General features: G+C 41.4%; 1 protein-coding gene across 4 annotated transcripts in view; it reads left to right on the top strand.

The window, feature by feature from the left end:
• Positions 1-17394, top strand: part of LOC134343578 (guanine nucleotide-binding protein G(T) subunit gamma-T1-like) — a 93328-nt gene that overhangs the window by 31857 nt on the left and 44077 nt on the right. The gene's annotated exons all lie outside the window — the stretch shown is intronic.

Here is a 17394-nt window from a genome sequence, read left to right as displayed (position 1 = left end):
CACTGACCTAAATCTAACCCATCATGTTACAGTCAGCACTAACATGAATTACAGACCTGGTTTGATTGCTAAAATGGAGAAGGTAAGCACTGGGAAAAGTTTAGAGAGAATGATCTTTGAGTCATCCCTGGCCACTATAGTACCAGATGATCGGGGGATAGCAAATATTGTTCCTTTGTTCAAGAAAGGGAGTAAGGATAACTTGGGAATTATAGACCAGGGAGTCTTAATTCTTTGAGGATGTGATAAGATACTTTGATGAAGATAGAGCAGTGAATGTTGTATGTATGGATTTTGGGAAGGTGTTTGATAAGTTTCCTTGTGGTAGGCTGACTTAGAACTTCAGAAGGCATGGGATCCAAGGGACCTCTGCTGTGTGGATTCAGAATTAGCTTGCGCATAGAAGGCAGAGTGAAGTATATTCTGCCTGGAGGTTGGTAGCCAGTGGTGTTCCATAGGGATCTGTTCCGAGACCCCATGTGCTGTGTGATTTTTATAAATGGCTTGGATGAGGTAGTGGAAGGGTGCAGTTGCCATGACATTTGGTGATGTTCTGGACGGTGTAGAAGGTTGTCGAGGGTTACAATTGGACATTGACAGAAATCACAGCTGGGCTGAGAATTGGAAGGAGGAGTTCAACTCAAAAAAAAAGTATTAAGTGATTCACTTTAGAAGGTCACATTTAAAGGCAAAATACAGAGTCAATAGCAAGATTCTTAGTAGTGTGGAGGAACAGTGGGATCTTGGGGTCCACATCCATATATCTGTCAAGGTTGAGAGAGTTGTTTAGAAAGCATATCGTGTGCAGGCCTTCATTAGTTACAGATTGAGTTCAAGAGCCATGAGGTAATGTTGCAGCTCCATAAATCCTGTTTAGATCACACCTGGTATAGTGAATGGAAAGACTGGCAGGATTGGGGAATCCTGGTTGATGAGGGATATTGAGTCTCTAGTGTTACGTACCCCGTAACTGGGTTGCCAAACCAGCAGGAATAGATCACTCAGTTGGAGTCTGGGTTACTAGAACTAAGAAAGGTTTATTAAAGAAACAAGCAACACAGTAATCGAAAGGATAATAAATGCAACAGTTCAGCAATGATAAACACACATGCTCACAGAATTAAGATAACAGCATCAATCAAGCTCTATCGTTGTCTAGGGATAAATGACCAATTTCAAAGTGACACAAAGTTCAGTCCAATTTAGTAGTTCAGTTCGCAGTAATCGTTGCCATGGTGATGGACAACGTGGGGGGGGGGGGAGAGAGAGAGAACAAGAATGACTGATCATTCAGAAATGGCTTCCACTCACAGACCTGCGATATTGCTCACAAGCAGCTTTCGGGCGGGTCCTTTGTGATGTCACCTGAGATCACCGACTGTGACCCCTCCTCCAGATGCGGTCGATCCTCTGCAGTGAACCCGGCACCCAAGCGAGGGTGGACACACACCGGGTTCCCGCTGATCGTACCTTTCCACCCTGTGCGTTTAAGGTCTGGTACTTCCCACCGACTCGTGAGAGGCGCACCGCTTCCAGGGTCTCGTTACCTCGGGTGTCGTGTGTGTCCTACCTTAGCGAACCTGTCCCTTTTTATCTCCCTGCTGGGGTATCGCCTGTCCATCACTTCAAACAGTTCAGGGTTCAAAGGGGGAGCCGCTTCAGACAGCTCTCTCTCCCATCCCTTCATTACACATCTCCAGATCGCCTATCCATCACTTCAGACAGTTCAGGGTTCAAAGGGGGAGCCACTCTAGACAGCTCTCTCTCCCGTCCCTTCATTACACATCTCCAGATGCTGCTTCATTGTTCCTTATCTCTCTCTTGAAGACAGGTGGCAGACCAACTGCTGATCACACAGGACAGCTAACATCTTATCTATGTGTATTCTTGTCACACTAGTCAGGAAAAAGGAAGCACATGTTAGCTACAGGCAGTTGGGATCCAGTGAACCCCTTGATATGGAGGACCTGGACCTGCTACAATTTGCTTACCATGGGAACAATACCACAGCAGTTGTACTGTCACTGGCTCTACACTTGGTACTGGAGCACCTGGACTACAGTGACCTCTGGCCCATAAACACAAGAGATTCTGCAGATGATGGAAACCTTGAGCAACACACTGGAGGAGCTCAACAAGTCAGGCAACACCTATGGAGAGGGAACAATCAGACCAAGACACTTCATCAGGACAGGAAATGAAAGGAGCAGAAGCCAGAATGAGAAGCTGAGGGGATGGGAAGCTGGTAGGCGATAAGTGAGTGAGTCCAGGAGAGGGGCAAGGTGAGTGAGTGAAGGATGGGGGATGAACCAAGAATCTGGGAGGAGATAGGTGGAAAAGATAAAAGGTTGAAAAAGAAGATATCTGATAGAAGTTAACAGGGGACAGTGGAAAAAAGGGAGTCAAAGGGAGGTGATATGCTGGTGAGGAGAACAGGATGGCTGATAAAGTAAACAGAATGGGAAGTCACAACCACAGACTCTACCACAGGGTCCGCTCAACTTCACAGCGGGCTGCAGAATGGATTCAGCAGTCATGCTTATGAGTATGCATGTTCCAGCCAAACAGTGTTCGTTAACTCCCTTGACCAATTTCACAGCAACATCCCTGCTCCCTGCTTACCTTTGTCCTTGTTCTGAGAAAGAAGACTACCAGCTAGATTAACGCTGTAAGGGAGCAGTAATCATTTACTATTGTTATTGGTTCCCAACTTCTGTGTCAGCATTAGCTTTCAATTTCAGAGTTTTTCTTAATGGTCTTGTTGGCCTATTTTTTGTTTTCCTTAAATTGAGAATAGTTCTTGTTAAAAGTCAATGAACTATTCATCTGCTTCAATGTCGCTCCCTCTGTGCTTGAGCCATAGCACACACTGCTGTCAGGGGAGTGGAAAGTAAAGCAGGGTCCCAAAAGAGAACACCACTACACATTGACCTCTAATCAATCTACTACTCATCCAAAAGGACTGTCAAGGACAGGGCAGTTTATTTTGTCTACTTGGGTATGAGCAAGCCTTTGACAAGGTCGCACATGGTAGTCTTGTCCAGAAAGTTAAAATGCATGAGATCCAGGGTGAGAAAGCAAGTTGATTATAATTGGCTTGATGCTGGGAAGAAGATATGGTGGTAGAGTATAGCTTTACAGATTAGAGATCAGCAACCAGTGATCTGCCACAGGGGTTCATGCTGAGTCCTTTATAGTTGGGCATACATATTAATTCTGGAAAAGAATATATGTGGCCATGATCAGTAAGAATACAGATGACAGTAAAATTGGTATGATCGACAATGTAGAAGTTTGCCTAATGATCTAGATCAACTAGGTCAATGGACAAAAAATAGCAAATGTAGTTTAGTTTAGACATGAAAATTGATGCAGTTTGGGAAGCTAAACCATGCCAGGAAAGTGGTCAGGTTGCGGGGATGTATTTCAACAGCGAGTCCTTGGAGTCAGGTACATAGTTCGCTGGAAGTAGTGACACAGATAAACAGAGTGGTGAAAAAGTTATGTGGTATGTTTTCATTCATTGGCCAAGGAATTCAGTATTAGAGGTAGGATGTGATGTTACAGCTGTCAACGACACCTTTGGAGTATTGTAAACACGAGGAATTCTGCAGATGCTGGAAATTCAAGTGTTCACCAGCAACTTTGATGTTTGGAGTATTGTCTTCAGTTTCAGTTGCTGTGCTGTACGCAAGATGTGACAAAGCAAAGGATAGAGCAGAAACGAATCACAGGACTGTAGGCTGAACTGGGAGACTTGAGCAGTAAACTCGTCTCAGGCTTCCAGCTGGGTATAGATATCAATTGTAACCAACGTTTTGATGACAAACTCTGCCATCTTCTTCAGGAATGATGCCTGGGTATGTCTAGTTCAGTGGTATTTATACCCCTGTAGACCGTCCATCCCGATTGGTTAGTCCTCATCCAATCAGGTTTCCACTCTCCCACCTTGTTTACAATCGAATTCCAGATTGGGAGACTTGAGATATAAGAGAAGACAAATAGATGCAACTGTTTTCTTCAAGTAAAGAGGACTGATGTGTGACCTTATGGAGGTTTATAAAATCATGAAGGGTATAGATAAGGTAAATATTCTGTCTTCTTATTAGGAGTTTAAGACATGCTTATGGTGAGAAGAAAGAACTGAAGGGGACCTGAGGGGCAAGATTTTCCACACAGAGTGTTTGGGTGTGCGAAACGAGCCATCAGAGGAGGTGGTAGTGGCAGCACAGACAAAATGCTGGATGAACTCAGCAGGCCAGGCAGCATCTCTGAGAAAGAGTACAGTCGACGTTTCAAGTCAAGACCCTTCAGGGCAGTTTACTTTGTCTACATAGATGTAGGCAAGCCTTTGACAAGGTCACACATGGTAGACTGGTCCAGAAAGTTAAACTGCATGGGATCCAGGGTGAGAAAGCAATTGATGTCCTGTTGAAGGGTCTCAACCCAAACCGTCGACTGTACTCTTTTCCATTGATGCTGCCTGGCCTGCTGATTTCCTCCAGCATTTTGTGTGAGTTGCTTGGATTTCCAGCATCTGCAGATCTTCTCTTGTAGGTGGTAGTGGCAGGTTTATTTATAAAGTCATTTAGATAGGTACGTGGAAAGAAAAGCTTTAGAGCAGGGATTCCCAACCTTTTTTATGTCATGGACCAATACCATTAAGCAAGGGGTCCATGGACTACAGGTTGGAAACTCCGGCTTTAGAGTGATATGGATCTTGTGCAGGCATATTAACTAACATAATGTCACACAAAATGCTGGAGGAACGCAGCAGGCCAGGCAGCATCTATAGGAAGAAGTACAGTCGACATTTCAGGCCAAGACCCTTTGTCCTGACTGGAGATAAGCCTAGTAATGTTTCTCCAACCCCCGTGCATGAACACAGCTTCACTGAGGTATGGAGATGGGAGGAAATCAGATTGATCAGAAAAGGAGGTGTGAGCTGTTGGTAAATCGAGGTTGGTATTGTGATGCCATAAAGTGGTGAATCCAATGTACTACAAGTATGTCTATTGAAGCAATATCATTTGGGCATATGGGAAGCATCCTCATAAAAGTGCAGCCAGTATCTCCATGTGTATTGGACAGGAACTGACTGGAATGTGGAACAAGTTGTGAAATTCATGTCTCGGGACTGCTAGCCACAGCTACCCACTGCTGCAAAGTAAATAAGCATGGCAAGTTCTTATCTTCCAGCCAGTAAACATTGACTTCTTTCACACAGAAAGTAACAACTTAGAGGAATGCGACTCTGTTTGGCAGGAGGCCAAGTGAATTGCTGCTGAGACCTTGGCTTTTGATACTTTTTATAAATAACTTGGATGAAAGTAGTAAAGGTATGGTTGTTATTTTTGCTGATGGCACATAGATAGGAAAGAAAGCTAAATTACAAAGTGGCCCTGAGGGGGTAGTTGCATGCTAATATGTACTTCTTTCTGTTAACTAATTGCAACTAAAAACAGCTTAGGATATTCCAGCCATATCCATTGCCTCTGCAGGACATTCAGTAATGATGTAACAACCATTTTTACAATGTTTGGCCTCCCCGTATAGCTAATTTCTAACAAAAAAGGCTAATGCTTAGGTCAACACATTTTATCACTATCTTCTGCACTGTTTAACTCTGGCATTGCTTTACAACCCCATACCATCTGGCATAAATTTTTCAAACACAAGGTGAAAGGAAAAACAAAACAATAATTACTGGATGACATGAGAGAGACTGCAGATGCTGGAAATCGGGAGCAATGCACAAAGAGGAAGTCAGCAGCTTAGGCAGCATCAACATCTCTGGACTGGAAAGTAAGAGTGCGGATAGCTAATATGTTTTTAAAAACTGAGAGGTACGGCAGAACCGGCAGAGTAATCCTATTCCCTCTGTAGTTGTGGTTGGGTGGTTAAGGTGGATTGGCAATCCACTGGGTTTTCTCCACATAAATTAGATTCCTACCAACTACATGTTCCCAGTATTTCCTGTTTTTGAAGGGTAAGGACAAACCAGGACAGGATGTACGCAGTGCACGGTAGGGCACTGAGGAGTGCGGCAGAACAAAGATCTGTAGCTTAGGAGAGTGAGGGGAGATTTGACAGAGTGTACAAAATTATGAGGGGTATAGAATGAGGAGTAAATACAAGCAGCAGTTTTCCACTGAGGTTGGGTGAGACCAGAACTAGAGGCCACAGGTTAAATGTGCGAAGTGGAATATTTAAGTGGAATCTAAGCAGGATCCTCTTCTATCAGAAGGCAGTGCCAATGTGGAACATGATGCCAGTGGATGTGTAATATTCAAGACCGATTGCAATACTTGAAGGAGTTTGGATTACTACCAGGGAATATAAAGGGCTGCAGTCCAGGTGTGAGTCGATAGGACTAGACAGATTAACAGTTTGGCATGGTCGGGTTGGGCTGAGAGGCCTGTTTCTGTGCTGTACCACTCCATAACTCTATGACTCAAATAGTTCAGAACCACAAAGTGATGGAATCGTATATCATATATACAGGCCCCTTGGTCTCCCATGTCCACGCTGACCGGGGAGAGTCACCAAGCCATCAATGAGACTTACAGGACGATATTGTTTCCTGACTGGCATTGCTGTCTCCTGCACCTCAGACAATGCCCGTAGGTCAGCTGCAGGATCATCAGCCGGGGACCACCACTCACTGGCGTTTCACCTCCCTTAGCCCTGGTAGATCTCCTGGTGCCAGAGCAGTGGCAGGGACACCTCCATGCTGGCCCCTGTAGCTTCCAATAGGGTTAGTCAGTCCCCCAATTTCACTGCCAAGAGCTGCCCTTTTCTACCTCTTCAGCCAACTCTCCAGTGGTCCTCCAGTGGTCCGCTCCAGTCACTGCCATATCATGGGGTAACCTTGTTGTTGACGCGCCGGTGAAGCCCCGTCATCCTACCTCCACAGGGTAGCTGATGGTCCTCCAGCAGCTTCCTTACACTCAGCTGCTTCAGCCTCTTTCACTCCTTCCTCCCATGGATGATTAACTCAATGAGGAGGACTATCTTGACGGCCGTGGACCACCGTACTCTGTCTGGGCAGAGAGATATGGTAGTGATTTCCGTGGTGAACTGCAGCTGTTTGCTGAGATCTGCCCTCATGTTTCACTGCTTGCCCATAGAGAGGAGACCTGAAGGAGCCCTTGGGCAGGGACATTCAGTCCTCTTACCAGCCTTAACAAATGGGATGAGTTGTTCTCCTGCTGAGGAAAGGCTGCTTCTCGTATCTCACCTACAGGTCTCTAGGATCTCTGCCAGCTTCTTTAGGACCTGGTTGTGTCACTATCTGTAGAATCCTTGGGACAGTGCAGTCTTGAAACCTGCCAGGATGTGTTGGAGGTTGGCAATGGTGGTATCACACGGGGGCAGATCTTCTCACTGCCGAACCACTGGCGAAGATTTTAGGGACAGGGCAAAGTGTCTTGGGTTGCCCTGATGAGGAAGCTGAGTCTGGCTTGTGGGATCTTCCACAGGTCAGAGCAGCTGAATGACCTATTGATGGTGCCCTCCCATGTTGTCCAGCTTTCCTGGCGGCCCTGTGCCACTTCCTTCACCCTGTAGCGCTCCTGTTCTGTCCTTGTCACCTCTTCCACTGCCATTGCTTTCCTCTCTTTCTTTCAGGCCTTGGACCAGGAACATGCTGCCTTCCCCAAGCCAAGTCCTGCATGTCCAGCCTAGACTCTGCTGACAACCTCTTGGTGCTGCAGTCTGCTGATGGCCTGGTCTACTTCAGCTTGAGCTCTCCATTTATGGCCAGTATGGATTGGGGCATTGGCACTCCTCACTAGCGGGTCGGTGGACTCTCTCAGCTCAATGCCCAGATGGGTTTTCTCCTGCTTGTACCCCAGGCTGCTGGATCTTACTGGCAGCTGTGCATGTTGTCCCCAAGGGGCCCGTATCCGAGAAACACCGGGGCAACCCCAGCCATTTCCTGATGTACAAGTTAGCTATCTCATCCATCCGACTGGAAATTTACACATGTTCGGGGCCGCGTCACTATTTGGTACAGTGCGAACTAGTAGCACCAACTTTATACTTTCCGGGTAGTTGGCCCTGGTTGATTTGGTCAGGCCCTCTGCGAACTCTTTCTGTGCTACATTTCCTAATCTGCCTGCAGAAAACTCTGCAGTGTACAGCCTCCCAAGGCTTAGCATGGACTGACTGCTTGGCCAACAATGGGATTTCCTCCCCCCCCCCACCGCCCCCCCCCACAACAAAAGTAATACGGCCGCATCTGATCCCTTTTCAGAGCGATAGGCTTCGTGACTTGGCAGGCTTGGCGGGTTTGCAAGACATTACTTCCTACAAAGCAAAACCCAATAGTGTGAATGGCAGCGATGCTTCACTACCAGATGAACTCAACACCTTCTATGCCCGCTTCAAAAGGGAGAATATAACAACAGCTGTGAAGATCCCTGCTGCACCTGAAGACCCTGTGATCTCTGTCTCAGAGGCTGTCTTTAAAGAGAGTGAACCCTTGCTAGGCGTAAGGTCCCGATGGAGTACCTGGTATGGCTCTGAAAATCTGTGCCAACCAGCTGGTGGGAGTTTTCAAAGACATTTTCAACCTCTCACTGCTATGGGCAGAAGTTCCCACGTGCTTCAAAAAGGCAACAATTATACCAGTGCCTAAGAAGAATAATGTGAGCTGCCTTAATGACTATCACCCAGTAGCACTCACATCGACAGTGATGAAATGCTTTGAGAGGTTGGTCACAACTAGACTGAACTCCTGCCTCAGCAAGGACATGAACCCATTGCAATTTTCCTATCGCCACAATAGGTCAATGGCAGATGCAAACTCAATGGCTCTTCACACGGCTTTACACCACCTGGACAACACAAACACCCATGTCAGGATGCTGTTCACCGACTATAGCTCAGCATTTAATACAATCATTCACAAATCCTGATTGCAAAGTTACAGAACCTGGGCCTCTGAATCTCCCTCTGCAAATGGATCCTTGACTTTCAAACCAGAAGACCACAATCTGAGCAGATTGGTGATAACATCTCCTCCTCGCTGACAATCAACACTGGTACACCTCAGGGGTGTGTGCTTAGCCCACTGCTCTACTCCCTCTATACCCATGACTGTGTGGCTAGGCATAGCTGAAAGACCATCTATAAATTCGCTGATGATAGAACCATTATTGGTAGAATCTCAGATGGTGATGAGAGGGTGCACAGGAGTGAGATATGCCAACTAGTGGAGTGGTGTCACAGCCTGGCACTCAACATCAGTAGAACAAAAGAGCTGATTGTGGACCAGGAAGGGTAAGATGAAGGAACACATATCCATCCTCATAGAGGGATCAGAAGTGGAGAGAGTGAGCAGTTTCAAGTTCTTGGGTGTCAAGATCTCTGAGGACCTAATCTGGTCACAACATATTGATGCAGTTATAAAGAAGGCAAGACAGTGACTATACTTCATTGGGAGTTTGAAAAGACTTGGTAAGTCAACAAATACACTCAAAAACTTCTATAGATGTACCGCAGAGAGCGTTCTGACAGGATGTATCACTGTCTGGTATTGGGGGGGCGGCTACTACACAGGACCAAAAGAAGCTGCAGAGGATTGTAAATTTAGTCGGCTCCATCTTGGGTACTAGCCTATAAAGTACCCAGGACATCTTTAAGGAGCGATATCTCAGAAAGGCAGCATCCATTATTAAGGACCTCCAGCACCCAGGGCATGCCCTTTTCTCACTGTTGCCATCAGGTAGGAGATACAGAAGCCTGAAGGCACACACTCAGCAATTCAGGAACAGCTTCTTCCCCTCTGCCATCCGATTCCTAAATGGACATTGAACCCTTGAACACTAACTCAATTTTTAATATATATTATTTCTGTTTTTGCACAATTTTTAATCTATATACTGTAATTAATTTACCTATTTATTTTTTTTAAATATTCTATATTATGTATTGTATTGAACTGCTACTGCTAAGTGAACTAATTTCAAAGCACATGACATAGAAACCTGATTCTGACTCTGATTCTGATCTTTATCCTTGCACATGTCACTAGCTTATCCATCCTCTTCAGCAGCCTTCTTGTGTATACAGCTGTCTGATGGATGCTTGTGACATCGTCCACGTAGCATCTCGATGGAGGAAGCGTCTGTCTTGACAGTAGCTTTACCCCTCCTACCACATGCCTTGTTCTGATAAGGATGATCACAAACAGTATGGGAGAGATGGAGCACCCATTGCAACACCTACTTCGAGCTGCTGCCACCTTGTTTTTTTTAATTTTTTTATATATAATTTTTATTGAGTTTTCAAAGTGGATACATGAAAAGATAATGTCTACCCTCCCCCCTCCCCTTAACCCTTCCCCCCGATATATACTCCTACCTAAAAAGAAAAGAAAGAAAGAAGAAAAAAAAAGAACTGCCTGGATATTGGAAGGTTTCCACATGCTCCATGGGATTCAAAATAAATTTAGTATATTTATTTATTACTTTCCCCAAGGGACCAAGATCTTTATCATCGGAGTAACTAAATATGCCATCCTATCTTTTGTAAATAAGGGTGCCAAATATTCAAAAATGTTTCATATTTATCTCTTAAATTATAAGTAATTTTTCTGAGTGGATTAGAACTAGCCATTTCATTGTCCCAACGATTCATACTTAAATACGAATCAGATTTCCAAGTAACTGCTATAGCGTTCTTAGCTACTGCCAATGCAATTTTTATGAATTCTTTCTGATATTTATTCAATTTAAGTTTTTGTTTTATCCTTTCAATATCACCTAATAGAAATAATACAGGTTTATGTGGAAATTGAATTCCAGTAATTTGTTCCCATAAGACTCTTAAATTTATCCAACATGGTTGAATTTTAGAACAAGACCAAGTAGAATGTAAGAAAGTACCAATTTCTTGATTACACCGAAAGCATTGATCAGATAAATTTGAACTTAATCTATTTATTTTTTGTGGTGTAATATATAATTGGTGTAAAAAATTAAATTGTACTAATCTAAGTCGAACATTTATTGTATTTGTCATACTTTCAAGACGCAGTCTTGACCAATTTGTTTCATCAATATTAATATTCAGATCCATTTCCCATTTTTGTTTTGACTTGTGGATTCCTTGTTTAATTGTCTGTCTTTGAATCAAATTATACATACAAGAAATAATTTTTTAAATTTTTCCTTTTTGAATTAAAATTTCAATTTCATTGGTTTTTGGCAAAAACATTGTTTGACCCAGTTTGTCTTTTAAGTAAGCCCTTAATTGAAGGTAACAAAAGTAAGTGTTATTTGATATTTTATATTTATTCTTTAGTTGTTCAAATGACATCAATATACCTCGTTCATTACAGTCTCCTATAGATCTAATCCATTTTTGGTACCAATTATATAAAAGTTGATTATCCATTGTAAAAGAAATAAGTCTGTTTTGGAACAAAGGTATCCTTGCTAATAAAGATTTCTTTATTTCCTTATCAACATTTATCTTATTCCATAGATCAATCAAATGTTTTAATATAGGAGATTCTTTCTTTTCCCGTATCCATTTAGATTCCCATTTATATATAAAATCTTCAGGTATATTTTCTCCTATCTTGTCTAATTCTATTCTAATCCATGCTGGTTTTCGATCATCGAAGAAAGATGCAATAAATCTAAGTTGATTTGCTTTATAATAAAATTTGGAAGTTGTAACCCTCCTAACTCAAATTTACATGTCAATTTTTCCAATGATATTCATGACATCTTACCTTCCCAAAGAAATTTTCTCACACATTTATTGAACTCCTGAAAAAATTTCTGTGGCAATTGTATTGGTAATGTTTGAAACAAATACTGTAATCTAGGAAATATATTCATTTTTACAACATTGACTCTACCCACTAATGTTATTGGTGGTATCATCCATTTGTCAAGATCTTCTTGAATTTTTTTCAATAGTGGTAAATAGTTAAATTTATATAAGTTCTTTACATCATTATCAAGACTTATACCTAAATACTTTATACCATTTACCGGCCATCTAAATTGGGTTGCTAATCGACATTGACTATAATCTCCTTTAGTAAGAGGTAAAATTTCACTTTTATCCCTATTTCTTTTATACCCTGATACTTTCCCATATTCATCCAATCTAGAAGATAATTTATGTAACGAATGCTGTGGGTTTGTTAAGTAAATCAAAACATTATCGGCAAAAAGATTAATTTTATATTCCTCCTGATTAACTCTAAAACCCATAACATCTGGATCAATTCTAATTAGTTCTGCTAATGGCTCTATCGCCAGTACAAATAAAGCAGGTGATAATGGCAACCTTGTCTAGTTGACCTTTTTAACTGGAATGGTGTTGAAATTTGAATATTTGTCACTACTTTAGCATTAGGTTTAGTATTTAAAGTTTTAATCCAGTTTATAAAAGATGTTCCTAACACATATTTTTCTAATACTTTAAATAAAAAATCCCATTCCAATCTACCAAATGTTTTTTCTGCATCCAAGGCTACACTATACTCATCTCCTCCCTTTTTTAAGCCAAATGAATTATACTGAGTAGCCAAGTTACATTATCTGCCAATTGTCTATTTTTAATAAATCCTGTTTGATCCATATGTATTAATTTTGGTAAATATTTAGATAATCTATTTGATAAAATTTTTGCTATTATTTTATAATCCGTGTTCAACAAAGAAATAGGCCTGTATGATGCTGGTTTTAAAGGATCTCTGTCTTTTTTTGGCAATACTATTACAATCGCTGTTGAAAAAGATTCTGGGAGTTTATGTATTTTTTCTGCTTGACGTATTAACTCCATAAAGGGAGGAAGTAATAAATATTTAAATTTTTTATAAAATTCAGGTGGAAAACCATCTTCTCCTGGAGATTTATTACTTTGGAGTGATCCTAAAGCTTCTTCAACCTCTTTTAAAGTAAAAGGCATATCTAATCCCTTCTGTTCTTCCAAATTCAATTTTGGAAGAGTTACTTGTGATAAAAACCTTTCTATCTCATTAACATCATTTTGTGATTCTGATTGATATAATTCAGAATAGAAACTTTTGAAGGTTTCATTAATTTCTAAAGGTTTATAAGTAATTTTATTTACACTTGTTCTAATTGCATTTATCGTTTTGGAAGCTTGTTCTGTTTTCAACTGCCAAGCAAGAATTTTATGTGCTCTCTCACCTAACTCATAATACCTTTGCTTAGTTCTTATGATTGCTTTTTCCATTCTGTATGTCTGAAGCGTATTATATTGTAACTTCCTATTGACAAGTTGCCTTCGTTTTTCTTCTGTCATATGTCTTTGAGATTCTTTTTCTAATTTTGTAATCTCTTTTTCCAATTGATCCAGTTCTGCTATATATTCTTTCTTAATTTTAGACGTATAACTTATTATCTGACCCCTCAAATATGCTTTCATCGCATCCCATAGTATAAATTTATCATCCACTGAAAGAGAGTTTGTATCCAAAAAAATTGGATCTGCTTTTTCATAAAATCACAAAAATCTTGACATTTTAATAATGTTGAATTAAATCTCCATCTATAAGCCACTTCTTCCTTATCAGTCATTATTATTGTCATTAATAGAGGAGAATGATCTGACAATATTCTTGCTTTATATTCCATATTTTTCACTGTGTGTTGAATATGCATTGATAATAGGAAAAAATCTATCCTTGAATAAGTTTTGTGTCTATTAGAATAGAATGAATAATCTCTTTCTTTAGGATTAATTCTTCTCCATATATCAATCAAATTTAAATCTTTCATCGATGATAAAGTTAGTCTTACTACCTTCGATTTTATGACAGCCTTAGTTGATCTATCTAAGACTGGGTCTAGGCAAAAATTAAAATCTCCTCCTATTAATATTTTTTCATATGCATCAGCCAAATTCAAAAAAGCTTCTTGTATGAATTTTGCATCATTTTCATTTGGTGCATAAATATTCATGAAAGTCCATAATTCAGAAAAAAGTTGACAGTGTATAATCACATATCTCCCCGCAGAATCGGTTATTGCATTTTGTATTCTAATTGGTAACGTTTTATTAATCAAAATTGCTACTTCCCTCGCTTTTGAATTAAATGAAGCTCCAACAAGACTACCCACCCAATCTCTCTTTAATTTCTGATGCTCTGTTTCTGTTAAATGTGTTTCCTGTAAGAAGGCTAAATCTACCTTCATTTTCTTAATATGTATTAAGATTCTTTTTCTTTTCACCGGTCCATTAAGTCCATTAACTTTAAAACTCAAAAAATTTAGTAAATTAGTCATTATTCTTAACAAAGTTACTCCAATCTAAAACATTACTTAGCTTCTCAATTCTCATAGTTCCTTGGGGAATCTCTTTGAACTTCACCATGTTGCTATGTGTTTCCCTCCCAATCATCCAGGCAAAAAGAAAGAAATAAAAGATAGATAAGATACAAAAAGAGAAATGACAAAACACCCCCCTACTAATGTTGTGAATGAAAAGATACACAACACTACCCCCCTCCATTTTGTGGGTCGTGGTGTGACAAGAATACATGTAGATAAGATGTTAGCTGGCCCGTGTGATCAGCAGTTGGTCTGCCACCTGTCTTCGGGAGAGAGAGAGAGATAAGGAAGACAATGGAGCAGCATTTGGAGATGTGTAATGAAGGGACGGGAGAGAGAGCTGTCTAGAGCGGCTCCCCCTTTGAACCCTGAACTGTTTGAAGTGATGGACAGGCGATACCCCAGCAGGGGGATAAAAAGGGACAGGTTCGCTAAGGCAGGACACACACGACACCCGAGGTAACGAGACCCTGGAAGCCTCTCACAAGTCGGTGGAAAGCTCTTGGACGGCTGAACGGGGGATCAGCCTTAAACGCACAGGGTGGAAAGGTACGATCAGTGGGAACCCGGTGTGTGTCCACCCTCGCTTGGGTGCCGGGTTCACTGCAGAGGATCGATCGCATCTGGAGGAGGGGTCACAGTCGGTGACCTCAGGTGACATCACAAAGGACCCGCCCGAAAGCTGCTTGTGAGCAATATCGCCGGTCTGTGAGTGGAAGCCGTTCTGAATGATCAGTCGTTCTCGTTCTCTCTCTCCCTCCCCCCACAGTGTCCATCGCCATGACAACAATTACTGTGAACTGAACTAAATTGAACTGGACTTTGTGTGTCACTTTGAAATTGGTCATTTACCCCTAGACAACGATAGAGCTTGATTGATCCTGTTATCTTAATTCTGTGCACATGTGTGTTTATCATTGCTGAACTGTTGCATTTATTATCCTTTCGATTACTGTGTTGCTTGTTTCTTTAATAAAACTTTCTTAGTTCTAGTAATCCAGACTCCAACTGAGTGATCCATTTCTGCTGGTTTGGCAACCCAGTTACGGGGTACGTAACAGTGGCTATTGCCATGCTTGCACACATGAATAGAGTAGCGATTGGTCGGTACTTCTTCCAGCTCCCCCGTAAAAAAAATTGTATATATATATATATATTAAAAAAATTAATGTCACTATTCCCAGCTAATATTCCTCAAATTTTAACCTCTCTTCCCCTCTCTCATATAATTAATAATATATTTATATATTCATCCGCCTTTAAAAATCCAACAGGTCTATTCCTTGACCCAGTCTTCATCTTCAATCCATCTCGCTCCCCTGAGTTTGTTCCTGTATCTGGTGAATATTCAAAGAATCTCACACAAACTCCTCCGCTTTCCGATAATCGTCAAAAAATCTTTTTTCTCCACCAGCGAAAAAAATCTTCAAGGTTGCAGGATAACGCAATATAAATTGATAACCGTGATCCCATAGGACTTTCTTCACTGGATTAAATTTCTTCCTTCTCTTCAAAAGCTCATAACTTATGTCAGGGTGGAAAAAAATTTTGTTCCCTTCTATCATCAATCGCCCTTTTCTATTCTTCGCAGCTTGGGCAGCTGCCTGTAGAATCCTTTCTTTGTCTTGAAATCTTAAGAATTTTATTAAAATTGATCGTGGATATTTGGTCATCTTGTGGTTTTGGTCTTAGAGCTCTATGTGCCCGCTCAATTTCAATTGATCGGTCTTCCTCTTTCATTTGCAAAGTTTCCAGGATCCATCTTTGAAAAAATTCTATTGGATTATCTCCCTCTATACCTTCTTTAAGACCAACAATTTTAATATTATTTCGTCTACTAAAATCTTCCAACACGCCACTTTCTCCAAGAGTCGATTTCTTTCCGTGTTCCAGACAAGCAAATCATTTTCTGTTTTTTCCACTCTATCGTTAATATGCTCCATTGTTCTTTCCATCTTCTGAAGTTTCTTATCCATTTTGTCCTGTCTTTTCATAGGTTTATCATAGAACATCTTCATGTCTTTAATCTCTGTTCTTAATTTTCTTAATTCAATCGTTACTTGCAATAAAGCCTCTTTTATGTCTCCGTCGCCTCCTTTACTTCCAGTCTCTTCCAGTTCTTCCTCCTCTTCTTCATCTGTATTCTCTGCGGAATCCAATTCTGACTCTGAGTCACTTTCACTTGCAGTTGCCATCGGTTCTCGTATTTTGATTTGTGTCGATTTGCGCATGCGTACTTCTTTGCGCATGCGCATTTCCGCATCTCCTTCCGAGAGACCGCTACCGCCGCCATTGCTCCCTGTTCTTCTACACCAGAGATAAAATGCGTCTCCTCCGAAGGAGATCCAACCTGAATCCGATGCTCCATCGCTGCAGTAGGCCCTTTTTTCTTCCCATCTCATGGCGACTTCACAACAACAGACTTCTTCTGTTGCGGTTTACGAGGCATATCGTAAAGTAGTCTTGCGAAGTTTATAAGTAGTTTTCGGAAAGTATTTATTAACTTTGCTTTGGTTAAATGGTACTTTGCTGATTTTTTACGGGAGAGCTGGATTTACACATCTCAATCCCACGTCATCACGTGACATCCCGCACCTTGTTGTAAAGTCTTGTAAAGAGAAGCCCATCTGGAGGTCATTGAAATAATCAGAAACCAGTCCTCTAATGAATCAGATTGTAAAAGAACTCCATCAGAAAGTTGATGAGCTGGTGAGGCATAGATCCATAGGCGTTCGCAAGATCTAGCCACAGGACATGTCAATTGCCTTTTGCACGCTTGGCCCCTTGGATCAGGTCCCATATCAATGATGCATGCTCCACACTTCCAGGGAAGCCTGGAACACCTCCTTCTGGCAGCTGGTGTCAATGTATCCATTGCCCATGAGGTAGCTGCTCACCCTCTTAGCCACGACAGAGAAGAAGATTTTCACCTCAAAGTTCAGCAGTGCAATGCTCCTGAACTGGTTGGTGGAACTGGAGATCTACTCTTTAGGGATGAACACCGCTACAGCTCTATGCTACTCTGATGAAATGTGCTGATTCTTCTAGGAAGTTCTTATTAGGTTCCAAA

Source organism: Mobula hypostoma, chromosome 3, assembly GCF_963921235.1.
Source record: "Mobula hypostoma chromosome 3, sMobHyp1.1, whole genome shotgun sequence".
Classification (NCBI taxonomy): Eukaryota; Metazoa; Chordata; class Chondrichthyes; order Myliobatiformes; family Myliobatidae; genus Mobula; species Mobula hypostoma.
This window is presented reverse-complemented; position numbering and strand designations above follow the sequence as displayed.